This window comes from Sus scrofa, chromosome 13 (assembly GCF_000003025.6).
Source record: "Sus scrofa isolate TJ Tabasco breed Duroc chromosome 13, Sscrofa11.1, whole genome shotgun sequence".
NCBI classification, from domain to species: Eukaryota; Metazoa; Chordata; class Mammalia; order Artiodactyla; family Suidae; genus Sus; species Sus scrofa.
Window position 1 is genome coordinate 131,025,890 of NC_010455.5, and position 16,563 is coordinate 131,042,452.

The following is a 16,563-nucleotide window of genomic DNA, read 5'->3' on the forward strand; positions in this document are numbered from 1 at the left end:
AACACTGGATCCTTAACCCACTGAGCAACACCAGGGATCAAACCCACAACCTCATGGTTCCTAGTCGGATTTGTCAACCACTGAGCCACGACGGGAACTCCAGATGTTTATTTCTTATTCAGGCCAGAGATTGAACCTTCGTCCTCATGGATACTGTCAAGTTTGTTACTGCTAAGCCACAATGGGAACTCCAACAGATGTTTATTTCTTTTTTTTTTTTTTTTTGTCTTTTTGCCTTTTCTAGGGCCGGTCCCAAGGCATATGGAGGTTCCCAGGCTAGGGGCCAAATCGGAGCTGTTGCTGCTGGCCTACAACACAGCCACAGCAACATAGGATCCGAGGCACATCTGCAACCTACACCACAGCTCATGGCAGCACTGGATCCTTAACCCACTGAGCGACACCAGGGATCAAACCCAAAACCTCATGGTTCCTAGTCGGATTTGTCAACCACTGAGCCACAACGGGAACTCCAGATGTTTATTTCTTATTCACCTATCGGTTTTGAGTGGGTGAATGAGTCAAGCCAGTGGTGACCCTCCTCCACTTGGCTCTGCAGGAATCTCAGAATCTTCAGACCAGATGGACACAGACAGTACAAAATGTGGTTTTCAAGTTACCGGGGCATTACCTTCATTTGGCCCAAAGGAACACATAGGAGTGCACCTGAGATGTTTTCATGGGCCAAACCTGGAAGGAGCACTCATCACTCCTGCTCACATTCTATTGGCTAGAATTCAGTCACATGGCCATGCTTAGCCGTAAGGGAGTCTGGGAAATGTAGTCTGACTGATGACCAGGAAAAAGAGAACACAATTTCCTTGACTGCTAGCAGTCTCTTACTCAGTTCCTTTGTTTTAGGAACTCCTAAGACATTGGGTTCATTCAATACAACAACAGTCAAATATTCAATATATAATTATTGTTATTATTATTATTACTTTTTTCTTTGGGGATTGTTTGCAGATCCTATGAAGCTGCTGGTTTGTGGAACAGGAACCCAAGGCATACAGTGTCAACCTGGGATAGAGGTTGAATTGGAGCTGCAGCTGCCAGCCTATGCCACAGCCACAGCAACGAGGGATCCCAGCCGCATCTGTGACCTACACCACAGCCCAGGGCTATGCTGGATCCTTAACCCATGGAGCAAGGCCAGGGATTGAACGCACATCCTCATGGACACTATGTCAGGTTCTTAATTGGTGGAGTCATAACAAGAACTCCTAGAACAGGGTCTTTCTTTTGACACCCAGGGGATAGAGGCTAGAGTGCCTTTTTGTGAGCTGTCACCTATCTATGTTGCCTTTTATTTTAGTTAGACTATGTGGGACCATATGGTGGGGAGGGCTCATAAGTGGTCTGTGGCTCCCTGATCTCCTGCACACACTTCCAAAGAACAAAGAGGGCCTTCTGCCCCTTAGGACATGGGCTCCATTCCCTCCTCTCACTCAGGCCACTCTGACTGCAAAGTCACTAGACCTGGGAGGTAGGTATTCTAATTCCTCTCCTACTAATGAGGAAACTAAGGTTCTAGGAAGTGAAGCCACTTGGCCATGTTCACACAACTAGAATAGAAGGGAGTAGAGTCAAGCCTTCTGTCTGACAGCCAAGTCTGCCTTCTTTTTAGGGCTGCTACCACAGCATATGGAAGTTGCCAGGCTAGGGGCCGAATTGGAGCTGCAGCTGCAGGCCTACAAACAGCCACAGCAACATCAGATCCGAGCCATGTCTGCAACCTACACCACAGCTCATGGCAACACTGGATCCTTAACCCACTGAACAAGACCAGGGATTGAACCCATGTCCTCATGCATACTAGCCAAGTTCATTACTGCTGAGCCACAATGGGGTCCCTAAGCCTGCCTTCTTAACCTCTAAGCTCTGAAAATCTGACAACTTGGGCGAGTTGCTGGATGGGGACAGAGGAATCCCTACCAGCTACCTTCTTGCACCCATGCCCTCTTCTCCATAGCGGAGGTCTGTCTCCCTTGCTAGAACCACTCCATACTGAGCACCTAGCAGAATGGCCCCATCACCTCCATGCAGTCACTGTACTCGGCCACTTCTGATGGGCTTTTGGGCTGCTCCCCAGCATGAATTCCATCCTGGTGCATCTGTTAGTTCCCAGTGCTCTGCTGGTATCTGCTCACCAGTTGCCTGAACTCCACAGTTGAAAGCAGGTGTCTCTGGGTTGCTCAAGGGAGCCTCAGGTAGCAGAGCTAATCCCAGAAATGCTCTCTTCTCCTTGGTCACCTCCCTTCAGGAGCTCTTGAAGAGACCTGGCCTTGTACCCACATCTCAGGACCCATGGCTTCCCCTAGCCTCCCCAGTAGGGCTCAAAAGGGAGTGCGATCTATCAGTGAAAGAAGTTCGTTTTTAGCCCCGAATCAGGCAGGGGTCTGGCCACTGCTCTCCCCTGGCAGGCTGCCATCCGTGGCTGCTTGAGCCACACAGAGATGTGGCCTTGATCCTCCCTGTGCCAACAGCCCATGGGATGGAGTTGAGGCCTCGACAGGCAGGAAAGAGCTGGGGACTCTCTGGACCCTGCCACTATCACCTTGCTGCTTGGCCTTGGACAGCATCCCTCCTTTTCCAAACATGTCAACCTTGGGGGATGGGGGGGTGCTTCTGTGGATTTCTCCTGGAAGCCTTCACTCGGGCAGTTGGTGGTGGTTTCCTGGCCCCTTCTCTCTGGGGGCAGTCCATCACCATCTCCCGCTTCCTCTCCATCTTTTCCCTCTTTTTTGTTTCTTTCTTAAAACAGATCCCATGGACTCATGTGGGACAAAACTAGTGAGGATTTTGTAGTTCCCATCGTGGCTCAGTGGTTAACGAACTCAACTAGCATCCATGGGAGCATGGGTTCAATCCCTGGCCTTGCTGAGTGGGTTGGAGATCCAGCATTGCTGGGAGCTGTGGTGCAGGTTTCAGGGTTCAGATCCTGAGTTGCTGAGGCTGTGGTGTAGGCTGGCGGCTGCAGCTCTGATTCAACCCCTAGCCTGGGAAGCTCTGTATGCTATCAGTGCAGTCCTAAAAAGACCAAAAAACAAAAAACAAAACTAGTGAGGATTTGGTGAAGGCTCATCCTTTACAATGTTTCATCTTTACATTCTCCTGGTGTTTGGGGGTGGGGTGGAATGGTATAGGCCAAGCCTTTATCATTCCTTGCCAAATTCTCCCCAACCTTTCTCTCCAACCAGATCTTCTTCCCAAGGTTGAGGAGCAGCTGGCAGAGAAGGGCCAATTGGGCCAAATGGATGCCACAGCTGTGTTCCCAGGAGTCTAGGTCACGCCTGGCTTCCCAGCTGCATTGAATTGAGTGACAATGTGGTTAAGAGAGTTGCCAAAAATCAGAGCCAGGAACAGCCCTCCCAGAGGACAGGGATGTTAAGACCAGGCCAAAGGGCCCAGAGTTGAGTCCCATGGAGGAAGCATCTGGGTAGCAGTAGAGAGGACCCGGGGCTGAGGCTGACCAGCTTGCTCCAGGCCTGACTGCCGACAGCTCCCTGGAGAATGAGTCACCAGCATTCCAGGCCTCAGTCTTCTCATCTGGGAAAACAGCAGTCCAGGTCATCCAGGCACCCTCCCAACTTTGGAACTCTCGGGAGTTCCCATTGTGGCTCAGTAGTAATGAACCCAACTAGTATCCATAAGGATGCAGGTTCGATCCCTGGTCTCACTCAGTGCGTTAAGGATCAGCATTGCCATGAGCTGAGGTCGCAGATGCAGGTCAGATCTGGCATTGCTGTGGCTGTGGTGTAGGCTGGCAGCTGCAGCTACGATTCCACCCCTAGCTGGGAATTTCCATATGCCATGGGTGCAGCCCAAAAAAAGACAAAAACAAACAAAAACAACTTTGGGACTCTCTGCCTACTTTACAATCTAGGGGTCCAGAAATGCTTCCTACACCTTTTCCCGTGTGCATGGAATGTTGGGGCAACACCAAACCTCAGACGCAGCCCACAGCTCTTCTCCCCTCCTGGCTTCCATCCAGCCCCTGCCAAGGAAATGGGACTCAGACCGTTCCCATCCATTGACCTCAAAGGCAGCCAAATGATGGTCTTGCGAAGAGGATGGACGCCTCCAAAGCCTTGCTGCCCCTTCCGAGTGGGTGACTTTATGACTTCTCTCCCTCCTTGGGACCAGAAGCCTCTATCTGACCAACATTCAAGCCCCCAAACTTTCATTTTGCCTGGAGAAACCCTAGGCATCTTAACCTTAGGGAATAACCTCTTTAGCCTTCATCAGATGCCTTAAAGGGCGGATGGGGGGTGAACACCCACTGCCCTGCGACAGCCTCATCCCCCCTTCACCGTCACCACCCTCACCCTGCAAGGAAAGCCAGTCCTGCCAGAGTCGAAGAGTCACAACAGGAGTTCCCGTCATGGCTCAGTGATTAACAAATCCAGCTAGGAACCATGAGGTTGTGGGTTCTATCCCTGGCCTCACTCAGTGGGTTAAAGATCCAGCGTTGCCGTGAGCTGTGGTGTAGGTTGCAGACGCGGCTCGGATCTGATGTTGCTGTGGCTGTGACATAGGCCAGTGGCTACAGCTCTGATTCGACCCCTAGCCTGGGAACCTCCATATGCCATGGAAGCGGCCCAAGAAATGGCAAAAAGAGAAAAAAAAAAAAAAAAAAGAGTCAAAACAAAGCTCTTTTTCCATGTGCATTTTCTTCCTCTAAGGCTTAGACTGTAAAGTCATCAGGAAGCATGGTCTAGTGCTCCAAGCTCGAGACAGACAGCCTGACCTCTGTCCTGGCTCCCAGGTCTGGCCTGGGCCAGACACCACACCTCCAGGACTGTCCTCACCTCTGCAAAACAACCTGGGCCTCCCCAAGGCATTGCCTCTCAGGGCAAAACACAGCCCCTCCCTCGTCCAGCAGCAGCCAGACTGAGACCTGCCTCCCTCTCCAGAGAGGGAATCACCATGGGGAAGGCAGGGCGTGGAAGAACAGAGCAGAGGAAGGAAGGGTTCGCTGTACCTGGGGGCGGTGGGGGAAGGGATGAAGACCTGGGGAGTGTCCAGCACATCTTCAATCTTCCACCCTGCCCTGGCCCGGAGGTGGAGGGTCCCAGCTCCGGCATCCCTGCACTTGGGCTGGTTTCCTTTGCAGGGGAAGAGCCTGCCATGGAGATAAACCGAGGGCCCATTGTGGATGGCTGCTGTGCGTCTCTGGGGATCACTAACACCTTCAGCAGAGAGGTGCTTATGTAAGCATTCGCTTCCCTTCCCTACCCCCACCCCTTAAGTAAGCAGGCTGCTTCCTGCCCTCCACCCCTCCCCTGGCAGCTGGGTCATTTCGCCTTCCTCCCGGCTGGAGCCTGACTTCTCATCCAGGCTCAGACCTCAGCCGCCCTCGGTGCATCCTGTCTCCTGCTCATCTGCCTTTAAATGGGCCCCAGACATGACTGTGAAGGTAACCTGTCTCCCTGTCTGTGCTGCCGTGACAAGGTTCTTTGAAGCTGAGACACAGAAGGTGTCACCTTGGCTGCTAAAGAATGGGCCCCTTCAGTGACCCTCCCTCCTCCAGGCCTCTGGTGAGGGCTTTGATCCAATCTTCAGTTCTCCTGCCACGGTGGACAAACATACCCAATTCGGCCGCCTGGTGGGTCCAGATACCCCTGAGAAAAAAAACTAAGAGTAGGGGGGGAACTAAGAGTAGGGGGGTTCCCCGTTGTGGCTCAGCAGAAATGAACCCGACTAGTATCCATGAGGATGAGGGTTCCACCCCTGGCCTTGCTCAGTGGCTTAAGGATCTGGCGTTGCCGTGAGCTGCGGGGTAGGTTGCAGGAGGCTTGGATATGGCATTGCAATGGCTGTAGTGTAGGCTGGCAGCTGCAGTTCTGATTCAACCCCTGGCCCGGGAATCTCCATATGCCGAGGGTGCGGCCCTAAAAAAGAGGGAAAAATATATATATTCTTGGCTGTCCTGCTGCCAGACAAGGGACCTTCATGTACCTTCATCACTGACAGCAGGTGTGAGTGCATCCTTCAAAGAGGAAACATTCTTAGGTACCAGGGCGGAGAGGTCCATGTGTCTGAAGAGGCAGACAGCCTTGCTCCCAAAAGTAAACCACCAGACGCAGTTTCACAGACCTAAGATAAGATCTACAAGAGTGGTTCTCAACCATGGCCACAACTTAGAATCCAGGCTACCCCCTGGATCAATTAAAAGAAATCTCAGATTGGCACAATGGGATCCATGGTATCTCTAGATAGCTGGAACGCAGTTCGACCCCCGGAACAGTGGGTTAAGGATCCTGCGTTGCCGAGTAGATCTTCACTGCGGATCAGATCTGATCTCTGGCCCAGGAACTTCCATATGCAGCGGGGTGAACAAAAAAGGGAAATCTCTAGGGTTGGGGTCAGGCATTGACCAATTTTGAAAGCCATTGATCTAAAATAGTGCTCTGTTGGGAAGTTTGGGAAACAGAAGCTCTGAGGGGCAAGTGACCAGCCCACAATGAAATGGCCAATTGGGACAGAGCTCTGAGCAGAAACTGGGTCTCTTAACTGTCAAGTCATCTCTCTTCCCATCATGGTTTTCCTTCTGGGGACTTTAGGTGAAAGAGACTTAATTTCAGGCACATGTTAAAATTATCTGAGAACTTCATATATGAGGACAGGCTTCATCCTGTAATTCTGATTTGATTGCTCTGGAGTCTGGCCTGGGCATACTTTTTTTTTTAAGTTCTTTGAGTGATTCTACTAGATAATCCTGATTGGAAGCAACTCTGCCGTAAAGGTAAAACTCAGAGAAAGGGAAAGAAAGGGAAGGGAGAAAGAGAGGGGAGGAAAATAATGCTAGAGGTCAGGGGAGGGAAGAATGTTTCTGGAGGAGGCATCTTTGGGATCTGCCAAAACACGGGGTGTTTGAGCTGGACCTTGACGGAGAAGTGAATTTAGATACTTGGAAGTGGTCAAAGGCTTTGCATGGAGGGAAGAGTATGGGCAGAGTGCAGCAGGAAGGGATTTGGGAGATATAAGAGTGGAGAGGTGAACAAACGGGTCAGTTGAGGCTACAGCATGGCAGACCATGACCACACACACACCACACACACACACACACACACACACACACACGGGAGTGTGGACTCGTTCAGGGCACGCAAGCAGAAGCACCTGGAGGCTGGTGACAGCAGAGTGCCCAGCCCCACCCTCAGAGCTCTGAGTCAGTGCATCCGCGTTGGGGCCTGGGAACTTGCATTCCTCACACGTTCCTAAGTGTTACTGATGCTGCTGGTGCTCAGAAGATGCTTTCAGAAGCATTGGGCCAGGCCAGGGGAAATGACAGGAGGTTCTGGCTCTTGGAAACTGAGAGAAGAGAGATGGAGAGAGAGAGAAAGGACAAACCGTACTAACGTACCAAGATGAGAACATGATCTGATGTAGCGAGAGAAAACAGGAAGTCCAGAGCAGAGGTTTCAAGCAGAAGTGGCAAGCAAGGGCAGGGGGCCAGGGATGCAGGGCGGCTGGAGGATGGTGGCGGGGGAGGGCACAGAGCCTGGTGACCAGCTGGATTTGGAGGGACGTGGAGGCAGAGTGGAGGCGACTGAGCTGGGGAGGCTCAACAGCCAAGAGGCTGATGGCACGATTCTCTGAACGGGGAAGCCAGGAGGAAGAGCAGGCGTGGGCAGCACCCGGGCTCGGCTGGAATACGAACACTGGACACTTGTCCCAAGCTCCCGGCAAGCCCATGGCCTCTGACTCAGGCCTGGAGGCTGCCAAAATAAAGAAGGCTCAGCCCTGCTCCCCGAAACCTCACTGCTGCCACCTTAAAACTCCTACCCTCCTGGGGTGGAGGATGGGCTGAGCCGGCCTGACCCTCGCCCACCACGCAGAGCTTTGGGCCAAGAGGGAGAGCAAGGCAATGGTGACCCCCTTTCAGGTCCAGTCAAGGAGACAAGTTGAGCAGCAGGGGTAGGTTACACTAAAACTCATTTTGCTCCAAACCCTCTTTTTTCATCGGCCTCTGGGTTTACAGACCGGGCTTGTTCCCTAGATCGGTGAATCTCAAACTTAGCTGCACGTTAGAAGCGCCTGGGGAGCTATCAAAATGCCTTGCACCTGGGCTGCATCCCACACCAACTGCAAAAGAATCTCTGGAGTTGAGACTCGGCAGCCTGCAAGCTCCCTGAGTCATTCAAAAGTGCAACCGGCACTGAGAACTCTGCCCTGTAGGGTGTGTGTAGGTAGCCTTCAAATAGCGTAAGTATGAAAATGACATTTCCTCCCTAAGGAAATGGTTTGAATGTGTCTAACATGGCCCCGCCATCTGCACCCCCGTCTTCCCACCCATGGGTACCCAGCCAGCTTTCTGACCCAAGGCCTCCTGTGCAGGTTGGGGTGGGGGCCGCTGACCACCTGATGGAGTTAGAGGAGGTGCCCTGGAAGGGAGGGGCTGGAATGCCCAAAGTCCAAGGAGGCCTGCACTCCAGGAGGCCACCAGAGGCTAGGCGGAGGGGAGGGGTGTGGTTCAGAGCCAAACCCACAGGGAGGTTCTGAGGCGCGGAGAAGCCCTGTGGGTGTGGGTGACCGGGAGGGGCCCTGCCTGGATGTTGGCAACTCCCACGGTTGCCCTCCAGGTACAGGTACAGGGGAAGCCAGGAGAGGGTGGAGTGTGACAGGGGCCCGGGCTCCTGGACCTCCTTCCTGACTCAGAGTCCCAGAGGCAAAGATGAGGAAACACTTGGGAAAGATGAACTCGAGGGCCATGGAGATTTGGGGGTCCTGAAGCTGGTGCAGTTTGAGGGTCCAGCTGTAAGTAAAAGAATACAGGAATTCCCATTGTGGCTCAGCAGTAAAGAACCCAACTAGTATCCATGAGGATGCAGGTTCAATCCCTGGCCTAGCTCATGGGGTTAAGGATCCGGGGTTGCTGCGGTGTAGGCTGGCAGCTGCAGCTCCAGCTGCTGACCCCTAACTTGGGAACTTCCATATGTCATGAGTGCAGCCCTAAAAAGATGAGAAAGAAAGAAAGAAAGACAAAGAAAAGAAGGAAGGAAGGAAGGAAGGAAGAGGAGAAAGAAAGAGAGAAAGAAAGAAAAGAAGGAAGGAAGGAAAGAGAAAAGGAAAGGAAAGGAAAAGAATACAAAATGCCAAGTGGACACAAGCACAAGCATCTGGAGGGGCCCTGCTAGGGAGCTTTATGACCTCCCAGTAAATCCACTCTGATTAACAGGATACCGTTTTGTGGTTTACTGTTTCATTTCCAAAGTCTGTCATATCTTCCAGGGTGGTACCCACGTGGTGCTGTAGGAACTGTGATTTTCAGGATACCTGTCCAACCAGGGAGGCCAGGCGTCCTTTCTATTTCAGGGAAAACAAAGGTATAGAGCGGTGTCCACGCTCAGTCACCCAACACGTCAGTGACTGTGCCACTGACAAGCCCCCCGGGGCCAGCACTCCCTCCACAGACCAGTATGAGGACCTCCTATGGGTCAAGGCTGTGCTGGGCATGGCAAGCACCACAGGAACTCAGACACGGCCGATTCTCAAAACCATGAGCCCCTCCCCTCAAGGAGCTCTGACTCTGGTGAGGAGGCTGACTCAGGGTGGCAAATAGAGCGGCAGGAACGCAGGAGAGATGCGCGTGCAGGTGCCTGAGAGCCCAGGAGAGCAGGTGAGAGGTACTTGCCCCGGGGCAGGTAAGACAGGCTTCCCTGAGGGGGCAACAGGAGAAGGAGCCTGAGAGAATCAGCCCAGGGGAGGTAACTCCGCAGGCTGAGAAGGTTTTCCTGCTCTGCTAACAGCCACAACAATATCTATTGCGCATTTACTATGGGCCAAGCCCTGGGCTAATCATTATCTACATATGAAGTCAGTGAGTCTACACCACATCCGCACAGGATGGGTCCTATCATTATCCCCATTATACAGATAAGGAAGCTGAGGCATAGTGAGGTTGAGGCGCTTGTCTGAGTGCTGAACCCAGGAAGTCTGGCTCCAGAGCCCATGAGGCACAAAACTAAGGAGACCGCTTAGAGCATTTGGAGAATTGCAAGAAGTTCAGCATCTCACAGAGGAAGTGCCAGGGAGGATGGCAAGGAAAGAGTCTGGAGAGACCTAAAAGGGCAGAATGGATCCTGAAGGACCTAGAAGAACGGATAAAGGAGTTTGGGTTGTTCCTGTAAGAGGCAGGATAACATCGGAAAGTTTTCAAGCGAGGGCGTAGCATGGTCAGATCTAGGCTTTGGTTAGATATGATTATAGAAGAAAGAGAGGAGGCCATCAATGGAAGCAGGGGGACCTCCAAGGATGCCATGGCAGAGTCCTGGCAAGTGCTAATTCAGTATCGGTGGAGGCCTAGGACCAGCTCAAAGCTCTTCTGGCTCCAAAGGCCAGCTTTACCAGCCTGAGCTAGGTGGCTGCCTGTGGAGGGCAGGGGGAGTGTGACGATGCATGGTCACAGCTTTAGGTCACAGAAAGTGCTCTGGACTTGGAGCCAGGAGACTTGAGTTCAGTGGCCACATTCGCACATTTATGGACATAGTCAAATCCCTTCACTTCTCTGAATCCCAGTTTCCTCATCTGGAAAGTGGGTATAATAATTCTTGCTGTGACTCACTCAATTTTTGTGAAAATCCAAATAACATTGCGTGTGTGAAAAATGACCCACAACTATCAGTGGCAATCCAATGCTTGAAAATGTCTTCACAGGATGCTTTATTTAATTTATTTATTTTTTTTGTCTTTTTAGAGCCACACTCTCAGCACATGGAGGTTCGCAGGCTAGGGGTCAAATCGGAGCTGTAGCCACCAGCCTACACCAGAGCCACAGCAACGCCAGATCCGAGCCGCATCTGCAACCTACACCACAGCTCATGGCAACACCGGGTCCTTAACCCACTGAGCGAAGCCAGGGATGGAACCTGAAACCTCATGGTTCCTATAGTCGGAATCATTTCCACTGTGCCAGGACAGAAACTCCTTCACAGGACTCTTTAAAATGTCTTCACAGGAGTTCCTACTGTGGCGCAGCAGGTTAATGACTGGGCTGCTTCCTCGCCCGGTGCCTAAGACAGACGTGGTGCTCAGGTCATTTATAAAAAGAAACGATGGATGAGGAAACGGGGCACAAGAAGGTGCAGTAACTTACCAAAGGCATGCAGTGAATAGCCAGTAGAGCTGAGATTCATCTTTTTTTTTTTTGTCTTTTTGCCATTTCTTAGGCCGCTCCTGATGCATGTGGAGGTTCCCAGGCTGGGGGTCTAATTGGAGCTGTAGCCGCTGGCCTACACCACAGCAATACCAGATCCGAGACGCCTCTGCAACCTACACCACAGCTCATGGCAACACTGGATCCTTAATCCACTGAGCAAGGCCAGGGATCAAACCTGCAACCTCATGGTTCCTAGTCGGATTCGTTAATCACTGAGCCGTGACGGGAACTCCTGAGATTAATCTCTTTACTGCTCCTCATAGAAGAAAAAATGGCAGGTTATGGGCACCACGAGGGAGAAGCAGGCATGGTGAGGGAAGGCCTCTTTCCTCTGTGCTGCTAGAGGGGACTGGAGTTTGAAAATCCAGGAGAGACCCTGGAATCAGTGGGCCTGCTTGGCCAGCCTTCCACAACCTGAAGAGTCAAGTACAAATCACAGGTCCCCACCTTGAAGGGGGATGGTTTCAGATCTGAGGCCAGCAGAGCCCAGCACCTGAGGAGTGATGGAGTTTTATTTGCTTGAGGTTTTTCCAGACATTTCCTTATGAGCATTTCTTCTGGAAGGATCTGGACAATCGGCTTCACTACAGGGCTCAGGCTGGCCGAAACCCTGTCTACGAAGAAGGGTGGCGTGGACGTGGGGTATCATAGGGTCTCTCGTCCTCTCCCTCAGCGCAGCTGCTTGAGAAGACAGGAGATAAAGACAGTGTGAACTGTGCAGGAGAAAACCCACAGCCTTCTCCTGGGAGAGGTGGAGAGAGGCAGAGCCTGTCTGACTGATCCCAGACCCCCGTGCTGGCCCTGCTGACGTTTGATAAATGCTTCCTGTGAAAATGTTTACCCAGGAGGAAATGGATCATGCTTCCCCTCCCTACCATGCGGGTGGGAAGGGGGGCTGGGGGGGAGCCCACACTGGCCCCATAAATCCCAACAAGTGTCCGTGCTCACCACCCCACCTCCCTGGGTGCCCCGGAGCGGGGAAGACAAAGGTGCCAGACACAGAAAAGCTGTGACAGAGGCAGGTCCACAGCCAGGGGGTCACATCTATACGAACATGTCCTTGGCCATTTGTCATTATGATCTCCTATTTTTTCCTCCATTTCTCTTAAATTAAGTTGCCATCTGTCCTTGTTTTATCCAGGAAGTCCAAGAAGAGCCATCAGAACCTGGCTGCTCTTCATTTTTCCCTGCTTGGGAGGGGATGCGAGGGCTAGAGGTAGCCAACTGTCACGGCAGATCTTAAATCTTGGGAGAGGTGACTACAGGCCTAGAAAAACCATTTGCTTCCCCAACAATCAGGGTCTGTCACTTGCAGCCTCAGGTGTGCTGATGTCTCCTCTAAAGGGGAACTTGGATGTGATAAAAGACGTGTGATGCCAGGAGCCAAAGCGGCCCATCCAGTCCTGGTGTCATCACCCACTCAGCCTGTGACCTTGAGCAGGTCCCATAACTTCTCGGAGACTAGATTCCCTCCCCTGCAGAACAGAGACAATGATACTCCCCGCACACTGTTTCCTGTAAGGGTCAAGTAAAGGAATTCATACACAAATGCTCTGAAACAGTAAAATAACGCACTGTCATGGGGTGGGTGGCGGTGTTTAAGCCAAGGAACTTGGCCGAGTTCTCCACCTATAAAATAGGTACAGTAATCTCTGCGCCTCACTTTCCTGAAGGTCAGGAGGACAGAAGATATAACAGTCACAAAGGTGTTTAAGACCTTGGGTCAATATTCCATTTCTCCAACATCCGAAACAATCACAAAATGAAAAACACCCAAAACTTTTTTCATTTCTAAAACAATGACTATCTCAGCCAACCATAGCACCTTAGGCAAAGCACCAAAGACTAAATTATTTTTTAAATATCACATTCCCAGTTTATAAAAGTTCATGATGGGAGTTCCCTGGTGGTCTAGTGGTTAGGATTTGGTGATTTCACCACTGAAGCTGGCCAGATTTGATCCCTGTTTTGGGAAATGAGATCCTACTTCAAGTCACTGCACGCCATGGCCAATAAATAAATAAATAATTGAAAGCCTGGAGTTCCGTTGTGTCTCAGTGGAAAGGAATTTGACTAGTATCCATGAGGATACAGGCTCTATCCCTGGCCTTGCTCAGTGAGTTAAGGGTCCTGCATGGCTAAGGCTGTGGTGTAGGACGGCCGGGTTAAAGCTCCAATTCGACCCCAACCTGGGTACTTCCATATGCTGCGGGTGCGGCCCTAAAAAGATAAATAGTAATAATTTATAACTGAAAGTTCGTGATAGCATATTTCTAGACTAGCCCAAATGTGCGTTTAATTAAAGCCCCCAATTCTCAGCAGTAGTTTATAAAGTATAACTCACAAAGCACATGCATCAGAAGCAAAGCATCAGTTTATTTCAAAACCCACATTCTTGCGATGTACTGGATCAGAACTTTGGGGGGACAGGGCTGGGAAACACCATTTTAACGTGGATGTTAGGTGGTTAAACGCCGGGCATGCTGATGTTTAAGAGCCATTCATCTGGAGGCCCCATAAGTGCTGCTGAAGTCATCACACCTTCTCTATGTCCTTAGCTGCCAAGCCCTGGACCCCCTAAAAGACAAGACGCCCTACAGGCAAATCTAGTAAAACCTACTCACCTGACCCCCAGCTGGCCCCACATCCATAGATCTGATTCTGGAAAAGGCAGATGAGAGAGGCTGAGTCCAGAGCCAAGTCTGGACTAGAGCCAAGACCACAGCAGAGGTGAGCACAAGGGAGGAGGCACAGCCGATGCATGAAATGAAAGTAATAAATAAGAGCACGGTGCCCTGCACGGGGGGAGGTGGTAACATCAGAGTCCGGGTTTCCCGGCAGCTGACCCAGGTCACAGGAACAATGTTAGAGGCGGGGAGAGGGAAGAGACAAGCAGATCATTACAGATTCTCGGGATCTAACTAATGACGTGCATATTTCATTTTAATCAATATATAGTTTCCAGGCATGGTGAATCTCGGAGGCTCGGACAGATTGATGCATTGTCAGCTATTGGTTGAACTGCAGTTGTTCTATCAGTTGACAGGATCCTCGGACTCTACCTGGCACTGGAGTTGTGTGTGGAGATGCTGCATTTCCCCAGAGGGCTGACCTCCCACTTATTCATCCAAACAGCCTGAACTTGCTGTTTTCCACAACGATTGTTCGCTGCAGCTTGTAGTCAGCCTATAGGGCTGAGGCGAGTGTCTGCAAATGAGTAACCTTTCCATTTCATGATGTCACTTGGTGGCAGCCACAGCCCCTGTGACTAAAATGGGCTGGGGCCCTCTTCTCCATTTCTCAGATGAGTAAGCTGAGGCTCAGCGAGGTTAGAATAATTTCCCAAGTCACTCCGTCTGAAGTTCATAAACGGGACACCAGTCCTTTGGTCCAAATTTCCTTCCACTGCAACTTTCTTATTGAAGTCTCAGAAACTTGACATTTGAAATATGTCTAGAAGCTTTCTTCTTAGCACCTTGAAAATCTATAGAGCTCTTCTTGTTCTCTGGATAAAACAAATTCCTTCTTGAATACTTTGGCATCTGAGTTAGGATGATCAACTGTCTCGATTTCCCCAGGACTAGTCCGGTTTTAGCACTAAAAGCCGTGTGTTCCATGAAATCCCTCAGTCCTGGGCACACTGTGACAGCTGGTCGCCTTACCACGAGCTCAGATCAACTTATCACCCCCTCAAGGAGTCTCCAGTTTCGAAGGAACCCATGCCTTCTGACTTACTTTCCTGCATCCTCTGCTGCCCAAGACCCAGCGTCTTCAGAGCAAATATGACACTGAGCAATCACTTACCATCCAGCTAAGCCCCTTGGTGAACTTCTGATCACAGCAGATATATTAGCCACATAGGAGAAAGTATACAGAAAGCAGTATTAGATTCATCGATAGCAATTTCCAAATGACCACATATAAGAATTTGCTTTACAGAATCTCAATGCTGGAAAAGAAAAATGATTCAGGATACACACACTCTGCTGGTCCCCAGTTAATTTAGGGGAAAAAAAAGTGGTCTGTTCATTCATTATTATGACCACTGGAGTAGACAAGCTGGTTAAACCCTGGTTCTGCCACTTAATAGCTGTGTGGCCTTGGGCAGGTTGCCTAATATCTCTCTGTACCTTAATTTCCTCATCTATAAAATGGAAATAAAATGTCCTTCATAGAGTTATGATGAGAATTAATACCCATAAATCATCAGAGAGTGTCTGCAGTCAATTGTCCATTGCCCCAGTAACCTACACACTGCATAGGCAATGCCAGTGTCTAAATATTAAGTATCACACAAGCCAAGCGGTGGGAAACAGGGAATTTGTTGTTTCTCAATAATTGGAGAAAGTAAGGGGGACTAGAAAACTGTTTTCCCAGAATATATTCTTTCTTTCCTTTTTTTTTTTTTAATTGCCTTTTTGCCTTTTCTAGGGCCGCTCCCACGGCATATAGAGGTTCCCAGGCTAAGGGGCTAATCAGAGCTGTAGCTGCCGGCCTACACCACAGCCACAGCCACGCGGGATCCAAGCCGTGTCTGCGACCTACACCACAGCTCATGGCAACACTGGATCCTTAACCACTGAGCAAGGCCAGGGAACGAACCTGCAACCTCGTAGTTCCTAATTGGATTCGTTAACCACTGAGCCACGACGGGAACTCCCCATATTCTTTCTTCTTTACTTTGCAAGTCATTGGAGAGTTTTTACAAAAATGGCAGCGTAGAGGGACCCTGAGTTCACCTTCTCTCAGGAGCACACCAACATCACAACCAACTGCTGAACAATCATCTATAAAAGACTAGAACCTGCCTTGAGAGTTGTTGTCTGTCCTTGCTCTTTTTTTTTTTTTTTTTTTTTTGCTCTGTACCCACCGCATATGGAGGTTCCCAGGCCAGGGGTCAAATCAGAGCTGCAGCCACCGGCCTACGCCACAGCCATAGCAATGCAGGATCCACGCCAGTTCTCTGACCTACGCCACAGCTCACGGCAACACCAGATCCTTAACCCACTGAGAGAGGCCAGGGATTTACCCGTATCCTCATGGATCCTCGTCTGGTTGTTACCACTGAGCCACAATGGGGACTCCCTAGTATTGCTCTTTGACCAGCTGATCTAGGCTGCTACAAATAAAAAGGAACAATCACCTGAATAACGAATTGTCCCTCACATTAGTACAATACTTTATATATGTCAATTCACTTTCATGAATGTCACTCCACCAGACCTGTACAAGCCCTTCCCATTATCAACCAAGGTGGTTTGGCCCTGCTGTCTGACTAGTACTTCCTACTTAGCATCTACCGTACATTTCTTGCTAAGCTGGGTGCTATGGGAGATGCATAAAGTATAAGAAATGAAGGAGCTGACCCTTGATGCATTTACCGTTTATCTGAGGGACCA